Genomic DNA, 17,580 nt, shown 5'->3' with positions numbered 1-17,580 from the left:
GAGCCGGAGGTCGCGGGTTCAAGTCCCGTCTGCAACATTTCTTTTTACACAAAGAATACAAAGGGTATACACTTTACTTTTATTATTATTATTATTATTATTATTATTATTATTATTATTATTATTATTATTATTATTTTTATTATTATTTTTATACTTATTAATTATTGTTATTATTACATGTATTATAATTACTACTAGTATTATTATTAACATAGGTGTATTTATAAGAATTATCATTTATTATCATAATATTAGATACAATTATGAATATTAATATTATTGTTATGCAAATAATATAAGTTACTATTATTTTCATAAATATTAGTATTAATATCATTCTAAATTTATTAGTATTATCATCATGTATTATTATTGTCAATATCATTATGATCAATATAATTAGATAATTATAGGTAGTAATATTAATAATATGAGTATTATTATTATTATATTATTAAAAATTATTATCCTAACTATTCTTAGTAATAAAATTTGCTATAAATATTATTATTATTATTAGTATTGTTATTATTGATATTATCATTATAATCAGATACAATTTTTATTACTATTATTAATATTATTTTACCAAATAAACATTATGTATATAAAAACATTATAAGTAACAATACATATAAGTATGTACTAATGATATTAATGACTTTTACATAAATATACATATAAAACAAATTAATATCTATCTTATATAATATTAATCAGATATATATATATTAATGTAACTATATAAATAAGAAATTTGAATATATACACAAATTGAATATATATATATATATATACACATATATATATATACATATATATATATATATACATATATATATATACATATATATATATATATATATATACATATATATATATATATACATATATATATATATATATATACATATATATATATATATATATATATATATATATATATATATATGTATGTATATACAAAAGATAAATAAGATATAAATATGAAATTGTTCAATTACAAATATATGTTTTAATATATATATATATATATATATATATATATATATATATATATATACAAATGATATAGGTTCGTGAATCCGAGGCCAACCCTGCATTGTTCAGTTTTGTAATATGAATTTTTACTACAAAATACAGTATGTTGAGTTCATTTGATTCCCTTTTACTCTTTACATTTTTGGGACTGAGAATACATGTGCTACTTTTACAACTGCTTTATTAAATGCTTTTGAAATACATTTTGAACTGCGAATACATGAAATGCTTTTATAAATGTTTGACGAGATAGACACAAGCAAAACATTCCTCGAATGAATTATGTGGACGTGATAATTGCCACCATTGAATTATGTGGACGTGATAATTGCCACAATTGATATGAATATTTCCCCATGATTATTATTGCTTGGTAACCTAAGAATTAGGGAACATCACTAATTTTGAGAATTAGTGCACGCCTAATTGACGTGAATCCTAAAGGTAGCTACCGGGTTTAACACTCCCACCCAGAATGTTCACTAGACGGAAGGGCTAGTGGGCGTGGTGTTTAGTACTTCGAAGTTTATATGATTATTATACAGGCAAGATGTTCTGTTTTGGGGATATTATTATGCGCATTATATGTTAAGGTCGGTTACTAAGCCAAGCTATGAAAGCAATGAAAAGTGAATGTTATGTATCGAGAGAATGATTTTATACACAGGTTATGTGTATGTTATTTTTGTGACAAGATATGTGTACGGTTACTAAGATTTATGAAAGATGATTTCGTACACGAGAAATGTGTACTGTATTTAAAAGATATCGTATGTACATTACATGTGGGTATAGGATTCGGGCCCATTTGTACCATGCAGGATTCAAATCTTCTGGTCTATCAAAATGATGAATTTTATTGTTTTATGATAAACCTATGAACTCACCAACCTTTTGGTTGAAACTTGAAAGCATGTTTATTCTCAGGTATGAAAGAAATCTTCCGCTGTGCATTTGCTCATATTAGAGATATTACTTGGAGTCATTCATGACATATTTCAAAAGACGTTGCATTCGAGTCGTCGAGTTCATCAAGATTATTATTAAGTCAATTATAGTTGGAGGTATTATGAAATAGTATGCTTGCCGTTAACTTTTGATGTAAAGAAAGTTTGTCTTTTAAAAATGAATGCAATGTTTGTAAAATGTATCAAATAGAGGTCAATTACCTCACGATGTAATCAACTATTGTGAATCGTTTATATTGTATATGAACGGGGCATTTCAAGTGGTACGCTTATGGACTGTTGAAGTATGAGTTTAACGCGGCATGAATCCTTCTCAACTTGGATTAATGCAAGATTTGGTTCACGGCGTAATGAATTTGGTAGATCACGTTGATGATATAGTTGTGGGTGTAGCTTGTTGCGAGTTGTAGCCGAGAGAATTTGAAGGAATATATGGTGTTTTCCGTATTTCCTAAGTGAGCATTTTGGATGTTGAGCGTATGAGATACCGCTGGTTGCGGTAATGCACGCTAGTGATTATTAGCGTGTGGTGAAATATTAGGGTTAATGGAAATTGTTATGGACATCGAGTTTGGATGTGTGTCGGAGGACCATAGAGTGTGGGTCCGTTTGGTTAAGTGGCGGAGATCACGGGGGCATGATCCAGTTTAAGTGGGGGAGAGTTGTAAGATCCTGAATTTTGTGCGTCAGAAAATGTTCCTGAAAGTGTCAGTAAATGTGTGCAGCAGAAAGTGCCACTAAAGGTCAACCTAACACTTATGCATTTTCAGAATTTGCATCAGAATCAGACTTAGACAATTCAGTCCCTGAATGAAGCTGCTGTTTCGGAATTTCACTATGAGACGCGCCGCGGCTCGTACCTGGTGGAAGTTTCTTGTTTTGATTTTAAATGAGGGGTAACATGGTCTTTTCACTCGGGGGTCGGTTTTTGGCCACAAAACTGGTTCCAAACCTTATCTTATCCTCATTTCTTCCTCTTTTCTTCACTCTCACACACATCAAACCCTAGAGAGAGAGGGAAAGGTTCTAGAGAGAATTGGAGATTTGGGGAAGAAGAAGAGTGAATCGGGTCAAGTCGCGGGTGTTAAAGTTGTTCATCTCGTTCACGGCTACATTTTGGTTGTAATGGTAAGTTCTAACTCCGAATTTCATTGTTTGATTTGATATTCAAAGTTAGGGTTTGAACTTGGTTTGTTGAGAAACCCATTTAAACTCATGAAGTGAGTTTAGTGATGCTAGTAATTGGATTTTATAGTGTCGTTGGTGGATTTTGGGTTGGCTAATGTTTTGGTCAAGTTTAACGCTTTCAAAATGAGTTTAATCACTATGTTTAGTGATTATGGAAGTATTGAAACACATTTAGGTTTATTTGATTGACTAATTTTGAAATGGGTCAAAATTAGGGTTTATGTGTCAAATTGGGTAAGATAAGTGTTAAACACTTGTGATTTGGTTTAATTGGTATATTAGGGCCATTTTCACTTGTGTTAGTGATTATTGGTTATTTTGAGCATTTTTTGGACTTATGTCAAAATGGGTGGACTTTGAATTGGGTCAAAATTGATGATGACACTAATTTGGATTAAATGGATGTTAAACGTTTTTGTTAAGTGTTAAATGATGTTTTTGGATGTAATTACTTGCGAGAAGTGATTTTGGGTTAAAATGGTATTTTAAACATAAGTCAAACGTGGTCAAACGCAATATGGGTCATTATTGCACGTGTTGGGGATTTAGTATAAATGACGTTTGAAATGATTACTACGTAAGTAGTAATTTAGTATTAAGACCTAGGGTTGGTCTAATTGGTGTAAAGTATGATTTGGGTTAAATTATACTTTGTTGAGTGGGTTTGAATTACCACCCGAAGTGGTAATTGGTTTGTGTCCATTAGGTGTTAAATGGGCGGGTTTTGACGAACAAGGTGTGATCCCTCGACTAAGGTATATTTGTGTCGGGTTCTCTTTTAGAGAATGGCTATTAATGTGTATATTGTACCTATGTGTGATATAGGTGGTTACTTGCTCGGATTTAAGGACGGAGATCATATTACACATGACTTGTGCGGACGTTCCAAGGTGAGTGGAATAATTATGCGTGTACATATATAATGTATTTATTTGTGTAGCGTGAGATGTGAAGTGTCGACGTGTTAAGACACCACGTTTCACGTAACGAGTGAAATGTCGATGTACTAAGACACCACTCCGGGAATCATGAAGAGTGAAGTATCGACGTGTTAAGATGCCACTCTAAGAAATATAACGGGGAGAAGTATTGATGTGTTACGATGCTACTCCAAGTAATATGACGAGTGAAGTGTCGACGTGTTAAGACACCACTCGGGGTGAAGTGTCGACGTGTTAAGACACCACCCGGGGTGAAGTATCGACGTGTTAAGATGCCACCCGTGGGGTTAGTGTACGACGTGTTAAGTGCACTAATGGTTGTTACGAACACCGATGGTCTATCGCGAGCATCATTCCCTTGTGCTATTGGTTAACCATGGTTATGTGTTGTAGTTTTAGCATGTTATATTGTGAACTATATGCTATTGGTGACGCTAGCTTATTGTGAATTGCAGATACTTTAATATGCATTGTGATTGCATGGTTGTTGAGTTGCTAGCTCGTATGAGGTTTTTGTGTAAGTGTATGCAAGTAAGTAGATTATATATGTATATGTATAATTATTGCATTCACTAAGCTTTATGCTTACCCCTCTATTATGAAGCTAGCTAGTTGTTAGACTAGATGCGTAGGAGCGCTTGGGCTCGATGGGGGTAGCTTTTGGATTTTTGGACGCGGATTGGGGATTTGTAGTCCCCGGGATTATGCTCTTGGTATTGGGTTGGGTATTGAGTCTTAACCCATATTTTGTATGATGAGTCATTCGTGTACCAAGGATTGCGATAAAACGTTTAATGTGTCGTTATGACATTGTGTATATTAATAAAACTCCTATTGTTTAAGATTGTAAAACTTGGGGTCCTATGTATTATGTTGAAATTAGAATCAGAACTCAGTAGAGGCCGCGCCGCGGGTGGTTTAGCCGCGCCGCGGGAAACAGTGTAAATCATTAACAGTCATTTCAAAAGCCGTTAACCTTCAGCTCCCAGCGTGAGCCGCGTCGCGGCTAGGGAGTGGCGCGCCGCGCCTAAGTGCAGGCTGAAATGTTTTGTTTTATTTTAAAAAAAAATGCGTCGATTTTGATTAAATGGTTTTGGGGTCGTTACAAATTTGGCCTCGCGATTTTTGGTTATGTGGGGGTCATTCAAATCTAGATTCTTTAAAAGATCAAGAGTTAGAGTTTTTAGCTCTTCAAGTGTAAGATCTTTCAACGGCACAACATTTGTGCCATTTTATCATGTTTCCCTACCTACATAACAAAGACCAATAAAACCTTTGACTTTCTTACGTGAAACTATCAATGTTTTAGTTAAAAAGTCAAACATATCGATTCCCATTCAAACATCCGATTCCCATTCAAACATCATGACTTTTAAATCTTGAACTTCAAGATCTTTCATTATTAGATTGAATTCTTCACTGTCAAAAAAGAGCTGAATTGAAAGATTGATTGTTATTGTATTCACTTGAATTTGTTACACTGAGTTGAGTTTTCTGTTTACAAAATGGTTATAACTTATAGCCTAAAAAAACCTATACATGGAAAAGAGCCTTGTACTTTATTGTAGAATGTATCCGTTAAGTTTAGATGAAGGAAAGTAGTTGTTTGTAATTGGCTGCCATCTTCAATATTGTCTAACACTCTCCCTTAGGTTGAATATTGGGGTTCTCAATATTCAACTTGACAAGTACATCGTTGAAGAGCCTTCCTTTAAATGACTTTGTTTTAATATCTGGTAATTGATCTTCTGATCTTACAAGTGGCAGTGAGATAATGTCTGCTTCTGGTTTTTTCCTGATGAAGTGTCTCTCGACTTCTACATGCTTGGTTCGATCGTGTTGAACCGGGTTTTCAGAAATTTTGATAGTAGCTTCGTTTTCACAAATAATTTTGCTGCAGTTTTCTGTAGGGAATCTGATTCTTGTTAGAAGATTGCGGATCCATAAAACTTCTTGTACCCCTTTTGCTATCCCTCTAAATTCTGCTTTGGCGCTTGAGAGAGGAACTACCTTCTGCTCCCGCTCCTCCATGTAACCAAGTTTCCTCCGACTACGTAAAGCATCCAGATGTAGATCTTCTGTTTCCTTTTTCTCCCGCCCAACTTGCATCACTATAGATTTGCGTCTCTAGATGACCATTTGGCTTACATAAGACTCTATTTTATGCAGTTCCTTTTAGATATTTGATTATCCTCCACACAGCTTCCATGTGATGAGCTTGAGATTGATGCATGAACTGGCTTATAACCCCTACCGCATGGTATCGTCCTTGATCTGCTAGCTCGGATTTATCTTCCATATATAGTCTTTGATTCACAATCATCGGAGTTTCAGCATGTTTGCAATCTATCATCCCTGTTTCATCAACATATAAAGTGTGATTTAATAGCTGCATATAAGTCAAATGTGAAACATGAATATACTAATACCTACTAGATCAATGAGTTTCTGATCTCTCCAATCAAAAATGACCCATACTTAGTCGGAAACCCGAACAAAAACGCATATGCTGTTTCCAACTTGCTTAGTGACATAATCTCACCAATCTCATCTTCTTTTGATGGAACCCGCATTTTGGCCAAAACATCATTTGATAACGTCTCTGGCACACGAACAACGCATCTTCCACTCTGTTAATGTCGTCAACTCCTTTTTTCATCCTACGTTCTAGCATTTCAACGTGATCGTACATGGAGTAAAATACAATTATTATTTTTAAATTGTATACAATTACGGGTTGGGTGTTAGTTTGAGGTAGATTTTGAAGCTGTGTTGGGGAGAATTGATTGTGATCGGAGCTTTGGTGGTGTCGATGGCCGACGGGTTGCAATTGAAGCATGCTTTAGCTTAGATAATCATTATGTCTCTCAATAATTTTCCAGACGTGTTTTTAAATCTGGAATGTGTTTGGTGCAAAATGTGAGGGTTTTTAAACAAGGTTTTATCACGAGGAATTGTAAATGATGAAGTGGTAGAAAAGATGGACGAAAGACAAGAATACCCCTCACATACATTTTAGATAAATTAAAGCGTGGACCAACCATCAATCACTTTTTCTTCTAATTAAAATTTTTTTCCCTCCCAACCTTATCTTTTCCGTCTCTTCCAAACTTTAAACCCTAATTTTGATTTGTCGCCTCCAATTTTCTTCTCCTTTATGTTACACCGCTTCACTTGTTTTCCCTTCGTTTTGTCGTCGCCATTATCAACTTTTTTCCCGGCCTCTGGCATCTCGTAGGTAGTGTGGGTTTCTTCCATTCTATTTGCTTCTTTCCGATAACGGGTGAGAGTTGAGACCGACTATCCTTTTCTTTTTTCCGTTCTCGCAGCGAAACTGGGTGGTTTTTCTTGCCTTTTGATGGATTCTGACAGTCTGGTGGGTTTTTCGACAGGCATGATCACTCTCCACCATCGTTATTGTGGTAGGAGTAACTATGGGTGCTAGGGAACACTCTTGATGTTGTTGAGTCGTCTGCTTCTTGGCTCCCTCGAATCTGCTCCGGTCGGCTTGTGTTTACTCTCATTTTTCGGTGGTTGTTGGTATTCCACCTAGTTGGTGGTGACCACCACTACCCACTGTTTCGTTATCCTTTTTCTATCCTTATTCGTGGCTGGTAGTGGTGGTGGTTCACTTCCCGGTTGGTGGTGACCACCGTATCTTGGTGTTTGTGGTGCCGATGTGGTTACCTCTGTCGACCGGGTGGTCCATCACCCTGTTGGTGTTGGATACTTGTGGTGTTTGGGGAGGTGATATGTTGAAGGAGATGGTTATTGCGGGTTTGTTTGGTTTGGGTCGAGTTGAGTTGCTTGATGTCTTGTGCTTTCTCTGCAAAACCTTTCTTTCCGGTTTCATCATCGGGACCCGCCGACGATCTTCCTGTTAGAGATTTGATTACCGTGTTGTGGGGTAGGATGGGTTTTTTGTGAATGGCGTAATTTTGTAGCAGTTCGTGATGTTTCAGGGTGTTTGGGCGGTTTTGTTTGTTCTCAGATTTTTGACGGTTCAGTCGACCTTGGCGTTCTCTCTCGATGGTTTCGATGTTCTATCCTGAATGGTTTTAGGGTTGCGATGGTGTACGACGTTCTCTCGTTCTCTGTTGTTGTGTTGTTTGTTCGTTTGCTTTTTTTAGTATAGCATTCACTTTAGATTCCGTTTGTTATTGCTTTAGTTCTGCTGATATCCAAGCTAAACGTGTTTTTGCCTTGTTGGTGAGACCATTTATTTTAGTTAGTTGAGTTCGACTAGGGCTCGTTTTGGTTTCTTTTGTGTTAGTTTGTACTCATTTGATCATCGGATCCGTACTAACGTAATTACATTTTTTTCACAATAAAAAAAATCATCCACTTTTTTACCTCTTATTATTCTTTCTCTTCCTCTTTATCTCTCTTCTTTTCATCAGACCTCCATTCTTAATTTGAGGTCCGCCATACCACCAACAATAGAAAATGATATACTCCCTCCATCCCATTTTAATTGTCTCTAAACAAAAAACACACCGTTTAAGCAAATGTTAAAATATGTACTGTACTTTTAATTTACTTTTTCTAGCTTATTCTTATCTTTTCTTTCTACTTTAATCCTATCCACATACATTAAGGGCATAATAGACATTAATCTTCTTATTCTTTTTTATTTATAGAAGCAGACAATTATTTGGACATCCCTAAATGAAATAATGGACAATAAATTAGGGAAGAAGATAGTAATAAAAATAAAAATATAAAAGAAACAAAAAAAGAAAAGAAATAAGACCTCGTGGATTATGTTATCACATGACAAAACCCATGGTGAGGAGCACGAGGGCGAGCCACGACGAGGTGGTGCGATTGGCGACCGCTAGGGCAGAGCTTCGGGGCGAACCAAGCACATATACTGTTATGACTGGTCTGACTATCCAAAAATAACATAGTGTTTGAAGTCGTATCGTCGTAACAACTCTCAAGTTCAAACGTATATCCCAGCATATCTTGATATGGTAATAGTAGAAAACGATCACATAATAAGTCAGTTATACAACATATAACTGAATAATATATTCGCCATCACCTAATAACATAAATAGAGAAAACATTATCCATAATGAACACTTTGTTGCACTTAAAACAAAAGGCCTTGATGCCAAGTAGACCCAAAAAAAAAATAAGCCCTTTGTTTGGTAAGGGGGTGGGTTGTAATGGGCCTGAAGCCTTTAAAAGAACAATATATGAAGCCCAAGATCGGGTTTTTCATGTAAGCATTCTTTTGTTCTTTTTTATTTTAGGCTTTACGTTTTAGACATCATCTAACTGATATTGGGAAAACAATATTAATATTAATATCTTAATATTAATATTAATATTAAGAATATTTTTATATTCTTATTCATTTATTTATTTTTTAGTTTTATATATTTGTCGTATGCCTTTTTGCCTACTTGCTTTCTTGTTTCATATATGTTTTTTTTTTTACTTATACTTATTGTAGCATATCCCAACATGTTGTCTGCATTACACTATACTTATTTACATGCTTTATTGCATTATACCGTTATATGTGTGTATTATAATATATCGCATTAAATTACACGTATTTACATGCTACATGTCTTTATGCTTACATACAATACTTATTTGTTTTATATTGCATATTATACCTACATGCTTCATACCTACATGTTTACATATACATATTATACTTGCATGGTTTGTTATACTTGCATATTTGACACTTACTTATTTTACTTATATGTTCTATTACTTTACTTTGTTACATGCTATATTTATGTATACATTTCCCATGGTAAGGTTTCTATATTATCTTTTCTACCTGCATTTAGCTACTTCACTTAACGGAATTCATGGTTCTTTCTGGCCGGAGGTCCTTAGGAAGCAGCCTCTCTGCCCTCTAGTATAGGGAGGGACGACTTCTTCTACCCGCGGACCAATAGGTATCCTTGGGTGGAGGAATGACTTCCCTTTTACTCTAGGGTAGAGGAAAGACTGTCTACATCTAACCTCCCCATACTCCACTTTGGTGGAATTGGGTATTGTTGTTGTTGTTGTTGTTGTTGTTGTTGTTGTTGTTGTTGTTATTAGTGCTATCAAGCGAAATACGAGTAATAGGTGTTATCATTTCTGGCACCAGGGTATCAATCTGCTGTGAATGTATTTGAAGAATCAAATATTGTAATTTTTAAAAAATAAAGATACTATGAGAAATGATTAAGACAGAATAATATATTTCTATGATTGTACGTGTAACCTTTAAGTGAAACAAACACAATCATGTCGATATTAAAATATAAGATGGTCGGTGGCTATGCAAGTTGGCTGATTACGTATCCCTGGTAGTAATTTTGTATAAAAGATTTTATTTCGTTTATTTTATTTCGTTTATTTGATAAAAAAAACCATTCTTACATCGCAGAGGCAGAAACAGAGAACGGATAGATGGGTGCTCAGCGTACCCAATAGATCCAAGTGCACTGAAAAAATGATAGTCCATATTGAATTATTTTAAATGAGCCTCCATTAATTCAAGCAAATTAACATTTGAACTATATATATCTAGCTCAATTACAATCAATATTTTGTTACAAGTCCAACTTCAAACTCAGATAAATTAACAGACTATCGTACAAGTTAATTATCGAATAATCATTTTCTTTAATTGTCTAAAAATTTCTAAAGGAAATAAGCAGATTCGTAAAGCGGCGAAACTGTAATTGTCCGTATGTATTCGTCGTGGGGGTTTCCTCCTGAGGGATGGTGAAACCGTAATATGCCTCCCAAGAAATGATCAGATGGGTGAGTTCCGATATTGCATTCAAACCCCCGTCAGTAACTCCTAACCGCCATTAAATATATGATTATAATATTGAACCGAATACACTTACAAACCGCAGTGAAATTACGTTTCCCTCACCATGACGTACTATTACATTTTTGCAAATCAAGATTTCATGATGATAGTAATAATTATTATAATAATTATTTCAATTTAATTTAATTTAATTTACTACTTTCTCTACGTCAAATCTCATACATTACAAATAATGGATCAACGTAACGTAATATAATGTAAATCGCCGATGTAATGTAATATAATGGATGTCATGGTGAATATGGGGTTCGGTGAAAAGTGAAGGCGATGGATCCTTTCTTGCCTAAAATCTGCATCCTTTTCTATCCTCATCAACTTCTCGCCATCAAATGAATTTAGCCTTGAAAAGGGTAAGGAATGGACCCGCTTTCCCCCTTTCTCTTCATCATTGCGGCCGAAGAGTTGAATGTGCTCACAAAATATTCTACCGAAAAGAGGGTCTATAAAGGTGTCGAAGTTGGGGCGTAAAAGATCGATATTGCAAACCTCCAATATGCGGATGATACATTTGTTTTCTGTAGAATGGAGCTCACGCAAACCATCCGGGCTTAGCTTGGATGGCCACCTCTTGGGATAGGCCTCACCTTTGGTGCAGGTTCGATTCTCAGGGGGGACGGGGTTTTCCCGGATATTATATATACTTCCTGTTCCCCTTGTGGGGTCTTCCCCTTGTGGGGCAGGGGTCCCCTACTTCAGTCTGCTGGGTAGGGTGTATAATAAAATCGATTGGGTCGTCAAAGCGAAGATCGAGACCGGGTTTCCTCATTGCGTGTGTAGCGTAAGTGGTGTGTTAACCACTGATCTAGGCCGTTAAAAAAAAAAAAGAATGGAGCTCAAGTAGCACAAGTAGCTTTTTGAAACTTATCAAATGCTTTGAACTTGCTTCGGGATTAAAAGTGAATTATAATAAGAGTCACGTGTTCAAGGTCAGTGTAACAAAATAAGAGGTTGACCGTTTTGGCTTGTCGATTTGAATGTAACGTGGACTCCTTCCCATTCACTTACCTCGGGCTCACTTTTGGTGCCAAAATGTCTAAGCAGGAAAATTTGGAAGCCGGTTGTTGATAAGTTCTAAAAACGTCTCATGTATTGGAGATATAGATCGATATCCTTTAGTGGACGTTTAACTTCAGTGAAATCGGTTCTCAATAGGCTTTCTTTCCTTTGTATTACTTCTCTATCTTCGTGTTCCTCCTTGTGTTTTAAAAAATTCTTGAGATAGTAAGTTCGTTTGGGGTGGTTCGGATGAAAACATCTCATGGGTCAAGTGTGATAATGTCCTCCTCACTCATGAAAAATGAGGTCTTAACATTGGTTCTCTCAAACGTAAGAACTTAGCTTTGATCGGCAAGTGGTGGTGGAGGTTCAACATGGAACCCACTTTCTTGTAGGTCAAAGTAATTAAGAGCCTTTATGGTGCATCAGGTGGCTTATTATCGAGTGAAAACTCTCGGTCGAGCTCGTTTTAAGTACTTGGACTAACATCTTACGTGCGTGTTTTGACATTGACAATTCGGGCGCGACTTTAAAAACTCATTTGTAAAGACTGTTGGCAACGGAGGAGCTGAATTCTATCGTTAAAATGCTAAATAATTTTGTGTCCAATGACAAGGATAAAGATAGTTGGAAATGAAAGCTAGCTAATAATGGGTTGCTCTCTACAAAAGTTTTACCTTCAATGCTCGACTCTTTTCTTGGAAACAATGGTGTTGATTCTCCTGGTACCTTAAGGAACTATCGAACTCCTTCTAAGATTTGAGTTGTTCATATGGAGAGCAAAACTTAAGAGTCTCCTCGTTCCTACCAAGCTTGACAAAAGAGGAATAGGATTACATTCGTTGCTTTGCCCTCTTTGTGAAGATAGTGTTGAAACACTTGAGCACACATTAATACTTTGTAAGCATGCGTTTACAGTGTGGGAATGAGTTTTAAATGGTGGGACCTCGATATGATTACTAATCTAAGCATCGGAGAAGTCTTCATCGGGAATTCATCACATGTAAAATCCCCCGAGGGATGGTTGATTAGGCAACCGGATGAGTGGTCGTGGGGATACCTCATTTGAAATAACCGTAATAAAAAAAGGTATTTCAAAACAAATGTTGGAATGACTCGGTTACCTTAAATGAGATTCTAGTAAAGAACTATGAATTGATAATGCGACCTATTAAAAAGAAGATGGATATGGAGTGACAAGCTCAGCTTACAAGTCAATGGAATCTTCTCATATAGAGTTGTGATCACAATTGGTAACTACACCCTCTGTATTCAATTAATTTTGGCCACTTTTGTATTCTATGAGTCTTTAGTTTGTTTTATGTTGTATCTCAAATGTGCCTTAAGATGTTCGTGTATATTATGGGTGGTTGATGTAAGCTATGTGTATCCTTCCATGTTGTAATTTGGTTGTTATATTTAATAAAATTTTTGCTTTTAAAAAAAATATTTATTTTAACAAAATCATCTCTATAAATTTTAGGATTGATATGTTTAAAAATCATCCGACTTTCAATAAATGAAAGAAAAAGAACCTGGTCATAACCAAAACATATCATCCAACAATGACACTACATGTAAATAAATCACGAGCTATAAACTTGAACCTAGCTCATATATGTATGTACGAAATAAGTCTATCTATTCTAATGATTCAAACATAACAAAACTAAATTAATTTTCATTAAGGTTATCCTATCTATGAATAATATTCATTTCAATCAAGTGTTCACTTTCAGATTCCACATATATTAGGAAATATTAGTACATTATACTCTACCCATCAGTAATTCATTTTGTTGTTGAGAAATATTTTAGTCGATTAAACTTTAAAAATAGACGCTTAGTTTTCTGAACAAATTGACGTTAAAAAGTGATAATGGATTTGGAGGCTACCAAAATATATTAATATGATATTTTTAAGCTACCCTAATTTGTAAATAATTTTTTAGACTACTCAAATTCATATTTTTTCTAAAATATACTAAATTTATATAAAATCCAATCGACAAAGGGTAATGAAATGAAAATACTTACGCTTGTAGAGAAAACTACAACAATATAAATAATTTTCGTTAATATATACGGAGTACAATGTGTTATAAAAGTTAAATTGGATGTTAATTTTATTATTATTATAGATATTGTATAGTAGATTTTTTGAGTATAAATATGTGTGTTATGAGTTTATAAAACACACACTAAATATATTCTCTCATATTCTCTCATATTCTCTCTCTATATACTTATTAGTAGTCTACAGTCAAAAACTAGGCCACTAAAGGTAGTTATAAGCCTACTGAATTATAACACGTTATCAGCACGAAGTGCTCCGTATAATCAAGGTTTATCTAAGCAAGCACACGTCACTAATCAAGGTAAGAAATTATCTAACTTTTATTAACTTCACTAACATTTATATTTATGTTATTTAAGTTATATATGGTCGGTTATACCGCCTGAATTATATTTCTGTAATCTAACTTTCATTAACTTCACTAACATTTATATTTATGTTATTTAAGTTATATATGGTCGGTTATACCACCTGAATTATATTTTCTGTAATCTGACTCTTATTAACTTCACTAACATTTATATTTATGTTAATAAGACCTCATGATTGTACGCAACACGTCATTTGACAACACGGTACTTTATGTACGCAACACGTCATTTGACAACACGGTACCATGGGTCGAGATTAATTTCGATCAATACGAATACGATGGGGTCTTTATATGTTATCTAACATTTATGATTACTTATGCAATTAATCATTATTTATTTCATGCATACTAATGTTTATTCTTAAAAGTAAATCTTAAAAGTTAAAATAAGAAAAAATAGTTTGTATTTTTATTAAAAGTAAATCTTAAAAGTTAAAATAAGAAAAAGTAGTTTGTATTTTTATTAAAAGTAAATCTTAAAAGTTAAAATAAGAAAAGTAGTTTGTATTTTTATTAAAAGTAAATCTTAAAAGTTAAAATAAGAAAAGTAGTTTGTATTTTTATTAAAAGTAAATCTTAAAATTTAAAATAAGAAAAAGTAGTTTTTATTTTTATTAAAAGTAAATCTTAAAAGTTAAAATAAGAAAAAAAATCTTGTCCTTTATATTACTCATACGCGTTTTGATATAGTGACTTTATTCGTTAACGTCAACTAACGACGTTACAACGGTCATATATACATAACGGTTGTTAACGTCAACTGACGACGTTACAACAACTATATTTTTCAAATATAAAATAAACATCTCCGTTTTCACATTTTCACAAATCAATCTTCATTTTTCAGATTACTACTCTCAAAAAGTTTTTGTAAAAATGATTCACACAAGGATGATTTTTCCTATTGTATTGGTCATATTAACTATCATCATTGTTGCTAATATACCACCGGGTGAACCTATATTCTATCCTGCCCTTGTGGTTTTATTATTTGTAATCATACCATTATTCTGTTGTTTGCTGCTTATGAATTTAAAATGATTCTAATTTCATTTTATTATTTGTCTATGAATAGAAATTGATTATGATTATGATTTATGTTATTCATCTTTATAATAATAGAAAATGTCGAATTTGAAAAGGCTTAAATTTGCTCATTTAGAACAAGTGGGAACAACTACTTAACATGGGTTATGAATGTAGAAAAACATCTCGAATCAAACTGTATTTTAGAAACCCTGAATGAAAATAACAATTATTCCGAACAAGAGAAAGCAATAGTAAGTATTTTTCTTAGCAAACATATTGACGAGTCCTTAGAATCTACATATTATATGATCGAAAATCCAAGTGTATTATGAAAAATACTCAAAGATAGATACGATATTAATTATCAAAAAATAAAATAAAAAAATTAAAAAATTAAAAAATAAAATAAAAAATAAAAAATAATAACAGTGATCCATGAAAGAATAAAATTAAAGATATTAGTAGACGCTCTTATAAGAATTCCGGAGATTCTTATTAATGATCTGGTAACGTGGATCATCAGTCTAGTATTTCTTGAATACATGAACATCTTGTTTAGCTCTACAAATAAGTCCCAAAAGAAAAGAAAACGAGAGTGAATCTGTTGACAAATCTTGATTAAATTAACCCTGAGCTACCTTGAGACTTGAATGGTTTGAATTTTCTAAGATGCCTAGTTTTTTATGTATCACTCATAAATAAATGGTTTTAGACCATAACGCATATGTTTTATTAAGTGTTATCTTTTATGTACTTCAGATTATAACTTGTTTGCAGGTAATATAATTTGATTATCTTGCTGAAATATAACTCATTATTTGCATATCTTATTTGAAGTTTTAGTATGAATCCTGCAGAAATACAACATCAATTAAATGGTAAAGACCTATGTATTGCAGATAGTAGTAACATACACACTATGATCAAATCAAAGAAATATTTCATTGATTTAAATCAAATGAAGGAATTATAAATACTATATCAGCTCTTGCAAACTTGATATAAGAAACGAAAAAGGCAAAATTTCATATTACCAAATGGTACGAATTTTTTGGTAAACAATGTCTTGTTTTCTCCCAAATCAAAGAGAAATTTGTTAAGTTTCTCTGATATATATCATAATGGATATGATTATCAGTCAATGATAATCGAAAATGAGAAATATCTATGTAGCACCGAAAAGCGCATAGGATTAAAAGCGCATATGATAAAAAGCGCGTATGATGAAAAGCGCAGCGCATATGATTAAAAACGCATATGATAAAAAGCGCATATGATGAAAAGCGCATCGCATATAATTAAAAGCGCATATAATGAAAAGTACATATGACGAAAAGCGCAGCACATATGATTAAAAGCGCATATGGTGAAAATGATATATGATGAAAAGCACATATGGTGATTAATGAAAATCACATATGGTGATTAATGAAAAGCACATATAGTGATTAATGAAAAGCACATATAGTGATTAATGAAAATCACATATGGTGATTAATGAAAATCACATATGGTGATTAATGAAAATCACATATGGCGATTAATGAAAAGCACATTGAGAAATAATCACCAATGTTTCTTGAAAGAATTCAAGGGTCTATATATGGACCAATTCATCCATCATGTGGACCATTTTTCTAATAGACGCATCTAACGCATGGTCTCATGTTTGTGTGTTATCAAGCCATAATATGGCATTTGCAAAGTTTCTTGCACAAATTATTAAATTAAGAACACATTATTCTGATTACACCATTAAAAGGATGAGACTTGATAATGCTGGTGAGTTAACATCTCAAGCTTTTAATGATTATTATATGTCTACAAGGATTGTTGTTGAACATCCAGTTGCTCATGTGCATACACAAAATTGGTTTAACTGAATCAATAGATAAACGCTTACAGCTAATAACTAGACAATTAGAAATGAGTACAAAACTCTCAATATTTATATGGGGACATGTAAATTTACATGATGTGACATTAATTCGCATTAAATCAAGTGTAAGTTATAAATATTCTCCATTACCAACTTAATTTTGGTGGAGACCAAATATTTTCCATCTTAGAACATTTGGTTATGCAGTGTATTTTTAATTGAA

The sequence above is a fragment of the Rutidosis leptorrhynchoides genome, chromosome 2, assembly GCF_046630445.1.
Source record: "Rutidosis leptorrhynchoides isolate AG116_Rl617_1_P2 chromosome 2, CSIRO_AGI_Rlap_v1, whole genome shotgun sequence".
NCBI classification, from domain to species: domain Eukaryota; kingdom Viridiplantae; phylum Streptophyta; class Magnoliopsida; order Asterales; family Asteraceae; genus Rutidosis; species Rutidosis leptorrhynchoides.
This window is presented reverse-complemented; position numbering follows the sequence as displayed.